This window comes from Numida meleagris, chromosome 11 (genome assembly GCF_002078875.1).
Source record: "Numida meleagris isolate 19003 breed g44 Domestic line chromosome 11, NumMel1.0, whole genome shotgun sequence".
NCBI classification, from domain to species: Eukaryota; Metazoa; Chordata; class Aves; order Galliformes; family Numididae; genus Numida; species Numida meleagris.
This window is the reverse complement of record NC_034419.1, coordinates 17,774,148-17,791,899: the sequence shown is the minus strand read 5'-3', so window position 1 is coordinate 17,791,899 and position 17,752 is coordinate 17,774,148. Positions and strand designations below refer to the sequence as shown.

Sequence of the window (17,752 nt, the reverse complement as noted above, 5' to 3'; positions counted from 1 at the left end):
CTCCTTTTCCCAGCGCGCTGTGGTTTTGTGCCAGGGGCGGGGCTGTTGTGCCCCCTTTTCGTTTTTGTTTTTTCTAGGGGTCTCTTTTTTGTGTTGTGGGTGTGGGAGGTGTCTATTTTATTTTTGGGCTCTTTTTTTCCAGAGTCTCTCCCTCTTGTGTGTACACTATATGTGGCGTGTGTCTTTTATCTTCTTGTTTTTTTTTTATTTTTTTTGGCTTTTGCGTTTTTTTTGCGGGGCTCTGTGTTATATGTGTTTTGTTTTTTTTATGGTTTTATTTTTTGCTCTACTCTCATATAGCGGTGTGACACGATATATGTGGCGTTTTCCCCCCATATGGGGTGTGGTTTTGTTGTTATCCGCGCGCTCTGTGTATGTGGGGGTGTGTTTTCGGGGGGGGCACAGCGCTTTTGTGGTGTGTTTTTTTTTCTTTTGTGGTTTTCGATTTTTGGGCGCAGGGGCGTTTTTGTTGTTTTTGCCAAAAAAATATATAACCCGCGACAAAGTGTATGTGATTTTTTTATTTTTGTTTTTGGGTCTCCTGTGAGCCGAGGGGGATCTCCCTCTTTTTTTTTAGGGGTTTTTTGTCTGGGGCTTTTCGTGTTTTTTTGACAATATAACAGAGTATGTGTGAGATTTTCACAAATGTGAGAGCGCCGGGTATCTTTTTTTTGTGTTGTATGTGACAGTGTTTTGTGTGTGTGTGGGAGATCTGTGGAGAAACACTGTGACTGTGTTCTTTTTTTTTTTTACACCACTGTGTGTTTTGGGGTTTTTTTTAAAAAAAAAGTTTTGTCTTTTTAGTGTGCTCTCGCGCCCTCTCTGTGTATCTCTGTTTTTTTTTCTCAGCGTCTGTGCAGCTCTCTTTTCCTATTGTTCTTGTGGTCTTGTAGTTTTTCCGTGTGGGATATGTGACACTCTTTTAACATATGTGTGAGATTTTTCGAGTTTTGCACATGTTGTTTTTTATGTGGCGATTTTTTTTTTCTTATAAGCGTCTTTTTATTTTGTGTGAGAGAGAATTTTTATCTGGGGTATAAACCCGGGGCCCGCGGGGTGTCTGTGAGTTTTTTGTGTGTTGTGCGTGTGGCCCCGATTTTTTCTCTGCTTTTCGCCCCATGTGTGGGGGTGTTGTTATCGTGTGCGTCTGTGTCTGCGCTGTGCGCGAGTGTGCGCCGGGGGGCTGTTCTGCGCCCCGCGCGCTGTTCTGCTCTCCGGGGCCCCCGGGTGTTGTTTTTGGGGCGTGTGGACACACAGAGCGGGGGCGCCCTGTGCTGTGATCTGTGTGCGCTGTTGTGAGAGCTTTTTATATATTGTGCTATTTTTTGTGTTTTTGTTTTTGTAGAGCTGTTTTTTTTCCCTGTGTATCGGGTTTTACACAAGAGCACCCCGAGACAAGAGATATATGTGTGTGGTGTCCGAGGCGGGGTCTTTTTTTTTCTATAGGGGTTTTTTTTTTTTTTTTTTTTTTTTTTTTGTGGTTTTCTGTGGTGTAATGTGTCTCACCGCGCGCTATTTTTTTCACACCCCCCACATCTTGTGTTTTCATATAACTGTTGTGTACCCGGGGTGTTTTCTGTGGTGTGTAGTGTGGGCACAGAGGGGGGCGGAGATATACTTTTTGTTCTTGTTTTTTTATATTATCAGGGTATATGCGTATATATGTGTATGTTTTTGGGGTGTGAAGGGGAATTTTATGGGGAGAGGGGTATTTTGTCTCTCTCTGTGTGGCTATTTTGCCTATATCTTTTTTTGCTTTTTGAGCTGTGTCTCACAAGGGGTGTGAAATCTTGTTTTTTCTCATCTGCGTGTTCTCTCTTTTTGTTTTTTTTGGGTCTGTGTATTGTCTGTGAATATCCCCCATTTTTTGCTTTTCTCTTTTCCCGCGTTTTCCTGTGATATACATATTTTTGTATGTGTTTTTTGTGCCGCGCGCGCTATATGTGTGTGTTATAGTGTTCTCGTTTTGGCCCTCTCTTTTGCAGGGGTGTGTGGTGTCTTGTGAGAGAAGCGGCTTTTTTCTTTTTTGTGTCTCTGTGTGGGGAGTTTTTCAGTTTTAGCGTCTTATCTCCCTTTTTTTTTGAGAGAAGTGTGTGTTGTGCGCACACAGGGTGTGTGCGCGCGTGTGAGAAATCTTTTTGTGTGGTGTGTGTGTGGGCGCCCACGGGGTGTGCCCTCTCTCCGCTTTTGTTATAGCGCCTGTGTCCGTGTGGAGGGGGTGTGGGGAGCGCCCCCCGAGTGTGTTTTGGGGACTTTTTTTTGTGTAGTTTTGGGGAGCTCTGTGTGTGTCTGTGAGATCTCTGTGGCTGTTTTTTTTGTTTTTGGGTTTTTTTGCTCTGTGTTGTGAAACTTTTGTTATTGTGGTGTGCTGTGGTGTTGTGATTTTGCTCTGTGTCTATGCTTTTGGGTCTGTGTCTTGTTTTTTCTCCAATCTGATCTGGGGAAGCGTTTTCTCTGTTTTTTTGAGAGCTTTTTTTTTCTGTGCGCGGGTGTTCTGGGGGGTTTTTTTTTGTTGTGCCCCTCTTTTTGGTTTTTGGTGTGGGACTTTTGGAGGGGGGCGTTTTTTTTTTTTTCTTTTCTGTGATGTGGTTTTTCTGTGCTCTCTTTTTTTCGCGCGATATGGTTTTTGGGAGCACAGGGTGTTTTGTGTTGTAGTGTTTTTTTTCTCTCTGTGATTTTTTTTCTTCTCCAGTTTTTTTTTGCAGCGCATGTTGTTTTTTAACATGTTTTGCCCACTCTAGATTTTTTTGTTGTCTCGCGCGTGTGTGTTTTGTGTTTTTTAGATTTTCCTCTCTGTGACGCGGATGTGGTGTGGTTTTTTTTTTGTTTTTTTTTGTTTTGCTGTGTTTTTGTGTGGGAGCACAACTCTTGTGTGTGAAACCTTTTTTTTGTGTGTGTTTTTTGCCTTTTGCGCGCTGTGAGCGGAGGTGTCGCGGGGGCGCCATATATGTGTATATATATATAGAGATATGGTGTGAGGAGGCGTGTGGTGTCTCTTTTAGAGGGGGCACCTTTTGTTTTTGTAGTTTTCGTGTGTGTGTTGTGTGTGGTCTCCACGAGCCTTTTTAGATTTTCCAGTGTCATCTGCGGTGTTTTTTCGCGCTTTTGTTCTTGTGCTCTGAGTGTTTTTCCTCTTATTATATGTGTATCACGTGTATAGAGAGTGTGTATATTTTTATCTTTTGTGTTTTTTTTAAAGGTGTATGTTTTTTCTATGTGTCTGTGTTGTGAGACAGTGTGGGATTTTGGGTGTATGTGGGGAACACACGCTGTGTACTCTTTTTTCTGTGTGTTTTTTCTGTGTGTATATATTTTTTCTCGATCTCCTCTCCCTCTCGGTGTGTGTGTTCTGCTCTCTGTGTGTGTTTTTTTGTGTGTTTTTTTATGGTTTTGCGCAGTTTTTTTTCGGTGTCTTTTTTTGTGTGTGTGGGCACCCCTCTCAGCGGCTGTGCGCGGTGTGTGTGTGTGCTGTGACCTCTGCGCCCATCTCGCGCATATCCCATCTCTTGTGGGAGTGTCACGTGTGGGGTGTGGCAGGGGTGTGTGCTTTTGGAGAGTGTTCTCACGTGTGACTTTTTGTGTAGATTTTCGTCTCGTGTGATGTGTCTCCCTGTGTGTGGTGTGGGTTTTTCCACACAGGTGTCCCGCGTTTTGTTTTTGCAGATGTTTTGTGTGGTGTGTGGGTGTGGGGGGGTCTCCGATCTGAGACCCCCCAATGTGTGGCGTGTGGGGCGTCTGCGCCCGAGAGTGTGTGATATTCTACCCGATTTTTCTATTTTTTCATATCTGTGCGTGTGGCTATTCTCACATCTGTGGGGGGGCTGTGTGCTTTTTTTGTATTTTTGTGTTATCTGTGTTTTTTGTGTGAGTTTTTTTTTCGGTTTTTTGTGTGGAATATGTGTTCTAGTCTCTAACACAGAGTATAAAAATTTTCCGGGGGTTTTCTGTGATATATATTTTAGAGGGGTTTTTTTTTTTGTGGTTTTTCTCCCCCGAGATGTGTATCGGCGCGATATTTTTTCTTGTGGTATCTCGTTTTTTCTCATTTTTAATCTTCTGTGGATTTTGCTTTTATACCTTTTTTTTTTTTTAGGGGAGTGTATTGTTTTTGTGTTTTTTCTCTTTTTGGTTTTTATTTTGGTCTCGTGTTTTTTGGAGTTTTTTGTGCGGATATATCATTTTTTTTGTTTTAGAACTTTTTGTGAAAGCTCTCATTTTTATATTTTGTCTTTTTGTTCTCCCCACGATATAGTCTATATTGTACAAAGCTGTGACTTTTGTTTTTTTTTTTTGGTTTTGTATTTTGACCACAGGGGCTTTTGGGGTTTTTATATATTCTCTCAGGGGCCTTTTCTTTTCTTTTTCTTTTTGTTTTTGTGAAGATTTTTAGCTTTTCCGCTGTGTCTGTGGAGTCTCTCACTTTTTATTTTTTTTCGTGTGTGTCTAGTCTTGTGTCACTTTTTGCTCTAGGTTTTTATATCTGTGATATATGGTGTGTATGTGGTGTCACGTTTTTTTCCCCCCGTGTCTCTGTTTTTTTTTTTAGATGTGTATCTCTATATGTGTCTCTCTGTTCTCTGTGTAGAGCTTTTGCGAGTTTTTGTGTAATATCTTGTTTTTCTTTTTTTTTTTTTTCTCGGCTTTTGAGCACCATTTTGCGCTCTTCTGTGTTTTTTTTTCGGGGGGGGTCTTTTGTGTCCACACCTGTTTTGTATGTTGTATTTTGTGGGGGTATGCGCCTTTTGTAAACAGTGTACTTTTTTCTCCCCTTTTCTTTTTTTTTTGTGAGGCGTGTGTCTCGCCCAGCTGTTTTTGTGTGTGGTGTGTATTCTCAGCGTGTGGAGTGTGCACACCCTCTCCCTTTTCTGTTTTTGCGGGGGTGTGGCGCCGGTGTGCGCTCTTCTGTGCAAATATCTTTTTGTGAACACCCGGGGTGTGCACGGGGGTTTTTGTTCTCTGTTGTGTGTGTTGTGTTTTGATCTGTGTCTTCTTTTTTGATGTGGCGCGCACAGAGAGCACAAAAATGTGACTGTTGTGAATATCACACTGTGGAGTATCTCTATTGTAAATATTTTCCCGTGTTGTGTTTTTTTTCCCATCTCTCTCTCTCGCGCAAATATCTCTCTCTCTGTGTTTTGTATACGGGTTTTTCGTCTTTTTCTCGCTGTGGTGTGTCCTATAATATGGTGTTGTGTTTTGTCTCCATGTGTTTTTTTATTATACTCTTTTTGGTTTTTTATCTCTCACTATTTTTTTTTTTTTGTGTTTTTTTTTGTGGAGAGGGGTGTGTATTTTCCGGGTTTTTTTTGTGTAGAGCACACAATATTTTTCCCCGCGCGTGTGTGGGGTATAATTTTGATATTATATTTTCCACTCTTCTCGGGGGGGGTGTTTTCCACCCCAGTGTATTTTCTGTGAGATTTTTACTTTTGTTTTCTATGTGGTGTGGATATTATTATTTTTATACATCTCTAGATATTCTATCGGCTCTCATCTTTTGTTCTGCGGGGGGAAGTGTCTCTTTTTTTTTTTCTATAGGGGTATTTTTTGTTATCTTTTCATATCCCAGAGGAGTGTGTTTTTGTGTTGTGTTTTTTTTGAGATGTGGGTCTGTGTCTTATTCTATGTGCCCGCGCGCGGAGAGGGGGTGTACACCCTTTTTTCTCTCGGGGGAAAGTGTTGTGCGCGTCTCCCCCCCGAGCGTCTCCTGTGGCGGTGTTGTGGCCTCTGTTGTTCTGCGCTGTGGCTGTTGTGGGGCGCTGTTTTTTCACAGCGTCTGGGGCATGTGCGCCGGGGGGGGGCTGTGATGTTTTTTTTGGGGGTCTCCCTGTTTTTTTTCTCTCCCTGTGAGCGCTTTTTCCAGCGGCGGATGTGCTCTTATAAGGGGAGAGTGTCTTCTGTGTGTTTTTTTGTGCTTTTTTTTTTTTTTGGGTGTTTTTTGATATTTTTTGCGGGTATATGCGTCTTTTATCTTTTGATGTGTGCATCTTGTGCGCGTGTTGTGTTTTTTTTTTTGTGTGTGGGCTGTGGGGGGGGTGTGTTTTTTTTGTCCCCCCATGTGCTGTTGTGGACCCCTCTTGTGATTTTAGCTCTCGCGCGAGAGGTGTGTCTGTGCGCGCCCACCACTGTGCATTTTTCTCTTGTGCGAGCCCCGTGTGTTTTGGTTTTCTTTTCGCGCACCCCGCGGATTTTACGTTTTCCCATTTTCTTATTGTGAATATCCCCTGTGTTTTTTTGTGATGTGTTTTTATCTCTAGTTTTTTCTGAGAGTGTGCTGTGGGTGTGGCCCTATAGTATTTTTTTGGTTTTTTTTTTTTTTTTGCTTTTTTTTTTCCTACTTGGCTTGGAAAACTTCCACATAAAGTTCACTGTAAAAATAAAGCACCTACCAGATCAGCTGAATGTTGTATAATGTGATTTTTTTCTTTAATGAAGAAGAATATAGAAAGATACCTGAAAGCAACTTCAACTCAGATTCTGGAGAATGTTAATAGAAAGCGTTTGCCCATTTTGCACCAATGAGATTTATGACAGAGTAAGAAGATTACGACTTCTACTTTGTAGTTCTCTCAATGTCATGTTACCCTAAGGTTTATATTTAAACATATATTTTAATATTAACAAGCATATTACTAGATTTTGGATGAAACATTTTCATTCCAACCCTACTGTTTCTTGAAAGCTGAAATTAAATGTTTCTACATAATTTTTAACTACTTTTTATTTGGAAGAAAAATCTTAAAGAGCCAACATTTCCTAGTTTTACTCATCTGAAAAAGATAATTTTAGCACCAGTTTATTTTTACTTGAAAGGTACGTTTAATTCAGTGTCACCTTGCAAAAAAAAATACTCAAACTCTTTCCTTTCAAATGTGTAATAAAAAAATTCTCCTCTCCAGAGTGGTCATCCTCTAGTCATCTATTTTGATTAAACCAAACAAATCTTTTCCAAATGAAAAAGCCTGTAATTAAGTTTAATATAAAAATCACTTTGAATAGGAAAAGTGGGGAAGCAATGAATAGACTTGACTTTACCAGATTTTAAAAAAATTGCAGTAAATATGTATTAATCTCCTTCCAATGAAATGCTGAACCTCAAAAATTGCTGTAGATCTATACCAGGACTTCATTAGCCATCTACTCCTCTTCCTGCTGTTGAAGATGAAAAGTAGCTTCACTGAGTTATGTCCTAAAAAGAATATGAATTCACTCAGTCTATTGACAGAAAAAATAGGTTCTCCATTTCAATTATTTTTAGTTCATGCAAATATTCTTTCGCAGTAGTACTACTAGTGGCAGCCTATTCATTCTCCTCTTCAGTATAGGGATTATGGGGATATTGCTCCCTGGTATTTAAATAATTCATTAGTTGACTGCTGTTGTGCTCTGGACCAGTTGAAGCCAATGGAAACCTTTGATTTTAAAGGGTCAAAATTTCATTTGACGCTTGTAAAAGCACATCAGTGCAGCTATTTTATGGTTCTGGATCTACAGTGAAAAAAATTGGCTTGTAAACCTGGTGAAGACTGAAATAGAAAGGACTTCCCTGGGTTATAGGATTCCCCAGACAATTCAAAGGATAATTTGCTGTGTAAAATACCATTAAAAACCTCGGGAGTCAAAATATGGTCCAATTATATGAGGAAAAATTCAATGATGTTTCTTTTACATTTAATAACCATTAATATATAACTCTGACAAGTTAATAACAATGAAATTTTGGGCTGTGAGGTCTTAGGTGTCATTTTAATTGCTCCAAGACTGTGTAAATATTACTGTAACAGCAGAGATCCAGAACTGACTAGACTACAGCTGCAGTAACCCTTTTGGTTCTGTTTTTCCTTGATTCCAATATAAGCTGCGAAGCATATTCACAAGGGCAATTAAATCGAAGTGAAATACATAAAAATAAGACCTACAAGCATGTGGCTGCCTTGACATTCCAGCAAAACTATTTTGCTTTGTTCACCAAAATGCAATTGTTTCTCCTTTCAGATCCAGTACAATCCCTTACCAGTGCTCTTATTTTGCCAAGTCTTCTGGTACATTCTACATTTTAGTATTTTAAATCCCTTCTATTTTCTGGATTCGTCACATGCCTTATTCTAATAATATTGTACTTGCCCTTGAAAATGTATAGCTCCAATGCAGCACTCTCACCGTGCTTCTAGTATTTGTTTAAACAAGATGGAGAGTTTGTGAGAGAACACATACATGCCAAGGACAAATTTTCTTTTCCAGACATCTTTTGCTGTATATCTCAAGGTACTTTTTAATTGTTAAACAATTGATGCATTACCTTGGGAAGTGGCAAGTTACCTTGTATGTTCAGTACTCTTGCTATCAACAGAAAACAAAAACAAGGAGCTTGGCGTGGTAATTTTCCCTATTAGTACAGCATCTCTCTCTTCCTTCACACAAAACACGGGAAGTTCAAGGACAAGGCAAGTGACCGCAGAAATTCAGAGTCATTCAAAGTACTAACTTGAATGAAAAAAGCAAGAGACAAAATGGGTCACGTCTTTGAGGCCATTCTGATTCTTTAATTGATATTTAATAAAGTCCTATCATCTGCAAACATCAGCAGATATGAATCCTTACAATCTTACATTATTTCAGTGTACAAAATAGCCATAAGCCTCTACAATTAAGACTTGAAAAAGAAAAGAGCCCTTCAGGAGAGATCTCACTCTGGTAAAAAGCCCTGGTGCTCCTTATTCTTCTTTGTGGTGACAATATAGACAGACCTTGACTGACATATGGGGCACTGATTGGTGTTTCTAGTAAAGACAGAAGGAATTATTTTCACTTAATGCTCGAATAAAGCTATCGTACATGCTTTGGATGATGGATGGAATGGAACTGTTTCAGGTTAAACACTTAAATGTTGGATCACATCTTATACGTGCCACTTAAATCTCATTAGTATAGCAAAGCTTCTCTTAGAATTTGGTGCTGTTTTTTCCACTCCTTCCCTGCAATTTCAGGTCACAGCCTGAAACAAAGCCAGAAAGATTTTCTTTAAAAACTATTCACTGTTCTTCTTCACCCTAATGTGAATAATGGTATATTTTTCTTCTACATTATTAAAAGGGAATCAAATCCATGGGATTACACACAACTGTAAGAAAAAAAAAGATGCTTTCTCCTGGAAATTAACAGATTTTGCTATTAATTGTATAATATTATTTGAGGAGACCAGCAGAGGAAAATCATGGTAGAACAAATCTACAATCAAGGAGAGATTCATATTTTTCAAGAATAAGAAAAGCTGCAACAGAAGTAAGGACGTAATTAGCATTCATATCTTGAAAGCAAACAAAACAGTTTCTACTCATGGCTTCAAGAATCCCCTGTGGGCTGAATGCCCAAAAAAATTATGACTTACACCCATTCCTACCTCAGGAGGAGAAAGAGAACACTACTGTTTAGGATAGATGGAAAACAAGATGAGCTAAATATTAACATTTAAAGAAAACAAAACCACAGGAGACCAGCGATGGTCTGTTTAGCCTACTGAGTATTTTAACAGAGAGATTTACATAGGCTGAATGAACTACTATTATTTGTTTCCTTAGAGATAGGATAGCATGAGTCCTAAGCCCTTCACTGTTTCCAATCTAGTATTTCTCTTCCTCAACATCTGTAAAAATTAATACACTGAATCATGGCATTAAAGGCTCACCATCAAGCCAGAGCATCCAGAAAGAGGAAAGACAACTACCATGCACATTTACAGGTAAAGAATAGTCCATTTGTGCAACTTATGTCAGTGTAAAGAAAACATCAAGGGCAGTTGCTTGACAAGAATCGGCTTTGGAAGAACTGTTGGATAAGATGATTCTTTGTTTAATCACCCTCTTTTTGACCTCAGTGACAGTCATTTCTTTCAAAATACTTACTATATACACTAGTGCTATAGATTTGTGTGGAAAAGCTATTTTGATCTTCAAATAGAAGTATTTTGAAGATTCCTTTTCCTAAACTGCAGAAGTATTGATAGCTATACACAGCACAAGACCAGCTCTTGTTGGAAGCTGCATAGCAAGTGCTCTCTCCAGAAGCAGAGGCAGCAGCTAGAGCTGCAAGCTCCCATGGAGAGCAGCAGTGCCTTTGGGCAATCAATGCCAGCAGCCCTGACTTCAGCTGCCTGCATCTCTTGCTACTTTCACAACTGCCCTGGTCTGCTGGTGTAGAAGAGCAGCACAAACACTGGTTTCTACACACCTGGGAAATAGTTTCAAGAAGAGTTTGGAGTACCAGTGCTGGAACAAGAGGCCTTGCTAAGAGCTCTGCCAAGTGTTTAGAGCAGGGTCACCCCTGGTATCACCCCCCTAACCAGCATCTGGTGACCTGAGCCCATGATGTCACCACGGGGCTCATTAGCGCTCAGAAATGCACCCTCCAACCTAACAGCACCACTCATAAAGGATAGCACAGTGCTAACACGATGCTTGTCCCTTTAAATATTTTGATTGCCTATAGCTGCGCAGTTAAGATATCAGTCGAGTACACTTTAATTAGCCCAGAGGAAATCACAGTAGGGATGAAATGAGTTGGGTTGTTATTCTTCTGTTTTTACTAACAGCAAATAAAAGCATGTAATTAGATTAAGACATTTTTGGGATCTTAAGGTTATCATAACTGTAAACAATAGTATATTCATCTAATCTGAGAGTGGCACTTGAAGTATATTTTAGCTCTGAATAGGAACATTAAAATTACAATTGGCCTACAGGTTTTTGAAGAATTGCATACAGGTTGAAATACGCAGTTAAGCAGCAGTTGCAGGGGAGAGTTTTAAGGAGGCTTTCAAACAAGAAAACTATTTCTGGATTTGTTTTGGCACTGTCAAAAAAACGTCTTTAGCATGAAATAAAAGTATTTTGTTTTGATTTATTCAGATTCATTTATATTAAAATATATTGTTTGAATAATGCATTAGTATGCGTAATATTCCATAATTCATAAGCTATGCAGACTAAGATTTAGCAACATAATACTCAGAATTCTCAATCACTTCAAAATGATGTGATTTTGGTATAAATGAAATAAAGTGATTTAACAAATGGAATCCTTGAAGACTTTTTCCAGATTTTTTTCCCCACATCATAATTTCAGTGCAAGTTTCCTAACAGTTTATTCCACACTCTGTCTGCTACCTGAATTTCAGATGAACCCTCAAGAGCTTGGTTTTCCCTTCAGTTATATTGATGGGAGGAATTTCCCAATGAAATTATATGAGTATGGCCAAAGAAAGAATTGGATAAGATGTACTTCACTGAGATATCATTGATCAGTTGTAAGATAGTGGGAGACAGTGAAAGGAGCAAACCTGCAACAAGAACCAGCCCGGTCTGCACATGGCCAAGGCTGCGGTGAGAGCAGAGGGGCTGGAGAAAGGGGATTCAGCACAGCTTCACAAGAAAAGTGGCTTGCAATTTTCTAGAGGGAGCATGCCGCAAATTAAGTCTCCGATGGAAAATTATCACCAACAGGTTTCTTAAAAAGGAATATTGTTCCTTTAATGGCAAAACCCTCAGAGCTGAAGAAGTCCATATTGCAAAATTAATGGGACATGGAGAATTAAATGCTGATCTCCCACTGGGTTCACTATTGGTCTTTGTCTTTGCATTTAAGACAAATCCTGCCCTGGATTCCACTTGGCACAGACCTTCTATCTGGGGCACAACAGGAACCCACAGCCACATGCACTGGGGCTTTCACTTCCAAAAGACACAGAATTGTTAAAATGCTTTGAGTTTATTACTACTCATCACTCATTGCAAAATGAAATGTATCCAGGAAAATGCTCTCTCCTTGGTAAGAACTTCTATAGGCTACTATCTTTTGATATTTTCTTTGGAATCACTTTCCTGCTCATCTGTGGGTATACAGAACAGAGGTTTCACATCTCACCTCAGACAGTAAAAGCCTTTTCATTTACTCCTGTATTTTATGAGGTAGATTGAATTAACCAACAACTGCATCCACTACCAATATTACAGCTAGCAGCACGGTGGAGTTGGGTTTGCTACCGACCAGAGGGTTAATGCTGAGCAATCTAGATAGGAATGCTGCAATTCCTATATGGTACACACCTGTCTTGTAAACATCAAGGTTAAATATATATATTCTCTCTTACTGACCATGCAGGGATTTTTACTGATTTTACCACAGAGCAAGCACATCCATAACTGAATGAAACCTCCCGTTCCCATCTTGCTGATTACAAGTGAAAAATCTTAATATGGTGTAGATTACCCAGAATCCTCCCATCACCCATACAAAAACCCTTTCCCTATTCCATACATCTCCTGCAGTAAATCTTAGGTACTTATTGATTGTTGAGCATCAAATTCTGGAGAGAATAACCTAATGAGCTTTTCCACATCTCACTCTGACCTTTTCTAGATAAATTCAGTCAAGGCAGCATTATTTTTTCCTGCAGGTGTAAAACATTTGTCTTGCAGTAACTCTGACAGACACCCCCATACATGCCTCACAAGACTGAGATACTTATTTTCTTGCAGAACATCACCAAGATCCCTTTCCTCCAGCAGGTATTGATAACACCGTGGTTGATCACACCACAGAGCACGCGCTGCTGCATAACCATGGTATCATTACACATTTCCTTGCTTTTCTATGTAAAAAGCCACAAAATATCAGACTTTATTTTTTTGGCTCAGTAGAGAGAAAAGAGAGGAAGTAGTACTGCTGTTACCCAAAACCATCAATGCTCCTCAGAGCTTCTGGAAACTCACCCCCAGAGAGGACAAGATAAAGGCATCAGTTCTGAAGGGTATTTCCAAGCTCAGCAGCTGAGAGACCAAGAGCTACGGAACACCAAATTAGATGCTAGCTCCTGTGAGCTTCTGTGTGTGGCAGAGATCATACAGCACAATGACATCAATAGGAAATCTATAGGTTTTGATTTTTATCCTGGATGCAGCTTTCCCATGAAGCATTCTGGTTTGTGACAATTGCTTTATATGCCTGTTCTTCAGAGATGCAGAAGGAAAAACTAAATGGACATCAAATATCAATCTGTCCTTGCCAGCAAAGTATTGCCAGCCTGAACGTCTATTTTAACTCAGAATAATGAGAACATTTAGCCCTTTCAAGTTCTGGTTTTACTTCAGCTAAAGCAACTACACATCAACTTAATGTCTTTCTTTATTCAGTGACACAGAGGTCACTGCTGTGAGATTTATTTGATTTCACAGTTTGGCTAATTAATTTGCTCATTCTGAGCATACACCATCAGTGTTGCTTTTGGAGTAGTACTACCAAAGCAACGGATTAATTTACATGGTACAGTGCATCCAGAATAATTATTACCCCACAGAATTGTTATTGCTCAAAATCTGAGGGGAGAGGGAAGTTTCCTACTGTGATAAAAGGGCTCTGTTGTGGCTTTATCAGATGAAAACTATAAGGACTAAATTACAAAAGAAGCTTCTTGCTAATGTCAAGCAGCACAAACATCCTGAAGTCCATAAAGCTGTTACAAGACCAAATTCGTTTCTCAGTTTTAATTCTTAACAAATTATGTTGACAGGCTCAAAATTCTCAAGCCACCCCCATTCTTCCAGCAATATTAGCAGAGGCTTCACTGATCAATGCCAATTAATACAGCAGCGGTTTCCTTGCTACTGAAGTGCCGCTTACCCGCTGCTTTGAAAGCAAGTCTGTATAAAGGTCTTTATAAAGATGTACTTGAAAACGAGTGGGAGCACAGGTACAGATGGGAAACTTTACAGAGACAGCAAAGTGAGATTTATAGTGTCTTGCCTTGAGATACTTAAGTACCTTGAGTTCTGGACAACAGATTGACCAAGCAGGCAGCTCCTATACTGCCAGGGAGAGCTGATCTAAATTCTCTTGCTCTGCTTCTTGGGTCTTTGATTTGCTTTGACCAATGTGTTAATTCTTTTCACGAAGCTGCGAGAAGCAATCTTGACTTCTCGCTGCGCATCCAATTCCTACACCTCGTTCCCATTCCTGGGATCCTCAGTGACCAAAGCCCAGGGGCTGGAGCTGAGTGCCAAGGGAGTGCCCAGAGGTGCTGGGGCAGGCCTCATTAACAGCAAGACTGAGCCAGTCAAGTTTTAAAGGTCTCCAGCACGCCCGAGGAAGGTGGGAGCAGCTGACAATTGGGATGAAGTAAAGAGAATGACTGCTTTCCTAATTAGCCTTGGAAAGGACCTGAATAGCTGTCATCTAGTCAAGTGAGCTAAGAACAGGTTAAGACCGTTAAGACTTAGCAGGTCATTTGCAACCCATTTGGAAGCGCTCACGTTGCACAAAGCGCAAAATTACCGACTTCCCTAGGTTACAAAGCAAATATATTGACCCAAGCAGATGTTATTTTTTACCTTTCATCCCATTCCTGGCTTCTCAGAAGCGCAGATAGTTGTATTTATTGTAGAAAACCTTCCAATGATGGGTACCTCCAGCCCTGCAAGGCCGGGGAAAGCAGGCAACACACCAAAAGAAGCCTTTCAAGTGCAAGATGCTCAAACCCTTAACAGTAGGGGAGGTTTCCCTGGCCTGTGAGACTTTGAAGAAGTCTGCCAGGATGTTCTTACGACAAAATTGTGCTAAGGGAGCCCACGACCGCTCCGTCTCACAGAAAGGACGCGGCCTGGGCTGCGACAGCCTGCAGCAAGCACGAAGAAAAAGCAGCCAGACGGCAGCTTCCTGTGTCAGAGGCTCTTAGCTGCAAGGATGAAAGTAACAGCAACTGCTGCATGGCTTTTAGGGATTTCAGTAACTGTGGAAGTTGCAGGAGAATGTCAATAAAAAAGCCACTGCTACGTCGGCCATAACTCGTTCAGAGAGCTGACACGGGCGACAAGAGCCTTCAGCAGAAGGGGCTGAGGAAGATAACTGCTCCCATTTCTTCTCTCTTCCCCCCCCCCATTTTGGGGAAGTCACTAAGGCAGCAGCATACAACGAGCACGTGTATCCTGAAAGAATATTTCTTCAATATCAGGCTCATCGTTCAATAGATTACACTTGTAGTAGAAGCAGCAGGAACAGTTATTTCCTGATCTTTGGAGTTTATGCAGCTACACTTCAGGCTCAAAAAAGATGTTACTTGCAGGCATAATTCATCCTACTTTGACCCCATTCATAAAGTCAAAATAACACTGTACGTTTACTACAGGGGATTTTGAACTCTGTATTACAACTATGATTTAATATTGCCACAGGGAAATCAACCAATCATTGCACATCAGAAAAAACACATTGGTGACCCCATTTAAAGTGAACTGGTCAATTGAATTGAGATGTTTGAAGATTAAGAATACAGGATTTTATTAACATTACTTAGATGTCATAATACAGTCTGCGTATAATGCAAACCCTGCAAATAGATAAAAAGCATTTGCTTTGCATAGAATATATAATGAGCCCTTCAATCAAGCCTTCTCTATAGCTTCCAGGAACCTTGATAGCTTGAACACAACTAGAAATTATTTCCTCTTTGTCATAAATGCAGAATTACTTCACTAACATCAGTGGCCCCCCAGGGAAAAAGTCAAGGTACTTGGGTTACTCAGAGTTCACCTTTTGGAGGATTTGCTTTCAGGAGGAGAAAGAGAAGGCAAAGCTCCTTGGTGGAGCCTCTTTACCCAAACCATTCCTTCAGGCTTTCTTGATTGCAGCAAAAACCAAAGTAACATCACCTCCAGTTCTACCTCCTCCTTCTACAGCATGGCAAGACCTTAAACACCTTCCTTCCCCAGCCAGGCACCATCTCTCAGTCTTCAATAATCATGGTACACAAAAATCACTGCCTACCTTTCATCCAGGTACTTCCCAGCACCAGCACACCTCCCCCTCTTGCTTCTTTGCCTGGTAAACCCAAGAAACAGCTGCACTTGCTGAAAAATAAATACCAATGGTTTCAGCCCACAGGTTCAGTGAGTTCTGATGAATTGAAGAGATTCAAGTCACCTGCGCAACTCTGGATTTCTACTAGTAAGAATTTTCTACCAGTAGAAAATAAAACATGATAATAAAATATATGTGATCAATTGAGAGTATATATATATTTATAGCCATATGAAGGTCAACGGCAGGCTGTACCCTGAAGGTTCAAAAATGCCATAAATACAGATGTACAGATATATAGATGTATTTATATTAAACACACACAGACACTATGTTATGTATGTACGTGCAAAAACATTATTTTTTTTCAGCAGATGAGACTACAGAGGCAGTGAAATGAGTGGTTGTTCCTCCTGATAATTTTCTTAACTCATTGCTTACAAATATCTCCTATACTCTCTGCTGAGGACCATCCATTAGACAATGCTGTTCCTAAGGCTTGTCATGTCGTTCATGGTTCTTTGCTTTCAAGCAGTGTGCTCACAATAGACATTCAAAATCCCTGTATGCTAGATATAAATACCATATTGTAGCTGCATGAACCTGATTGAAAATGCATTATCTGGTAATGGTACATGGAGCCTATTTCGCATCTCTCTCATTCTCATTCATTTGAGATCAGATCAGGCCAAAAGCTGTGGCCATTGAGTGTACAAGTAATAGACTGTGTAGAATGAACTGTGATATTGATCCACTGCCTGGAGGATAGGTCCCACTATCACAAATGGTATATATAGATAGCTCTGCTGCATACAGTACTTTGAGTATAGAAGCTAGCAGTGGAGCTGCAATTATAGTTGGGTTAAATTACTGGGCAAAATTGCTTAAAAAGTGATACACAAAGGTCAGTTTTGTGCGTTGAACTGTTGCTTCTGCTTATTCCCGACGTAATTGCCTCCAAGAAGTTTTCTTTTGGCCTACAAAGAGCTGTGTGTGGCTGCTGGTGAGTCAGTGAAGCCTGTAATGCCATCCCCAAAGTGTCTGGAGGCATGAGACGTGGGGATGTAGCCGCGGAAGCACAGCGCTGTTGGTAGTGGTAGGTATCTGGAAGAGGAACATAAGTGCATTTCTGAAAAGTCAGTCTGCGTGTGATACTGCCCTTTACATTGTGGGGGAGCAGAAAGGCTGTGACTTTTAATTTGACACTGAACTTCATGGTCTGCATCAACCCAAGCTATCTGTGTGGTTGGTAGATTGCATGTGACTTACAGAAGACGTACCTGTTGCTCTCTCTTGTGTGAGTTCCCTTGTTTAGTGACCTACTCCATTCTGATAGCTATTTCTATTGAGCAACACAGTTTAAATTTCCTCACTGATGACCATCATCAGTACAATTGTACTATGATTATCAGACTGTTCGTGCACTTATCATACAAATACATGGGAACTGAACTGTACACTAAGTACTGCGCAAACTGTATACAAAGCCATATTTTCATTTCCTTGGTCTATTCACAGTGTGGAAGGATATGAACTGAGTGCCTAATTAAAATGAAGTGAAACTCATAACAGTTTATTTGCACAGCAGTGCATTTGCCACGTTAGTCATTACATTGCATTCAGTACCTTAAGCATTTAGTTAGAGTACACCAGAACTGCCACTTAAAATGAAGTGTAACATATTCTTTCTTTTATTTGTGTCCAGAGTCTTAACCATCTGCTTTATGTGGCTTCATCAGTTTACACATCATGCTACTAATGACGACAAAGCTCTAATTGAACACGTGCTTTAAATAATAAGAAGGATCCGTGCTTTTTAGCAATGGGCAAAACTTGAGCGATTGACTTCTGGTCACCATTCTGCATGTAAAGTTATGCCAGTCTTACCTTTAATGAGTCCAAAATC

General features: G+C 40.2%; 1 long non-coding RNA gene across 1 annotated transcript in view; it reads right to left on the bottom strand.

Annotated features, from left to right (window-relative positions):
* The window catches only part of LOC110405106, a 29,674-nt gene extending 13,769 nt beyond the window's left edge, over nt 1-15,905 (bottom strand). Inside the window, exon 1 of the long non-coding RNA XR_002442684.1 lies at nt 15,814-15,905. This is a non-coding gene — a long non-coding RNA (uncharacterized LOC110405106). The remainder of the gene's footprint in view (nt 1-15,813) is intronic.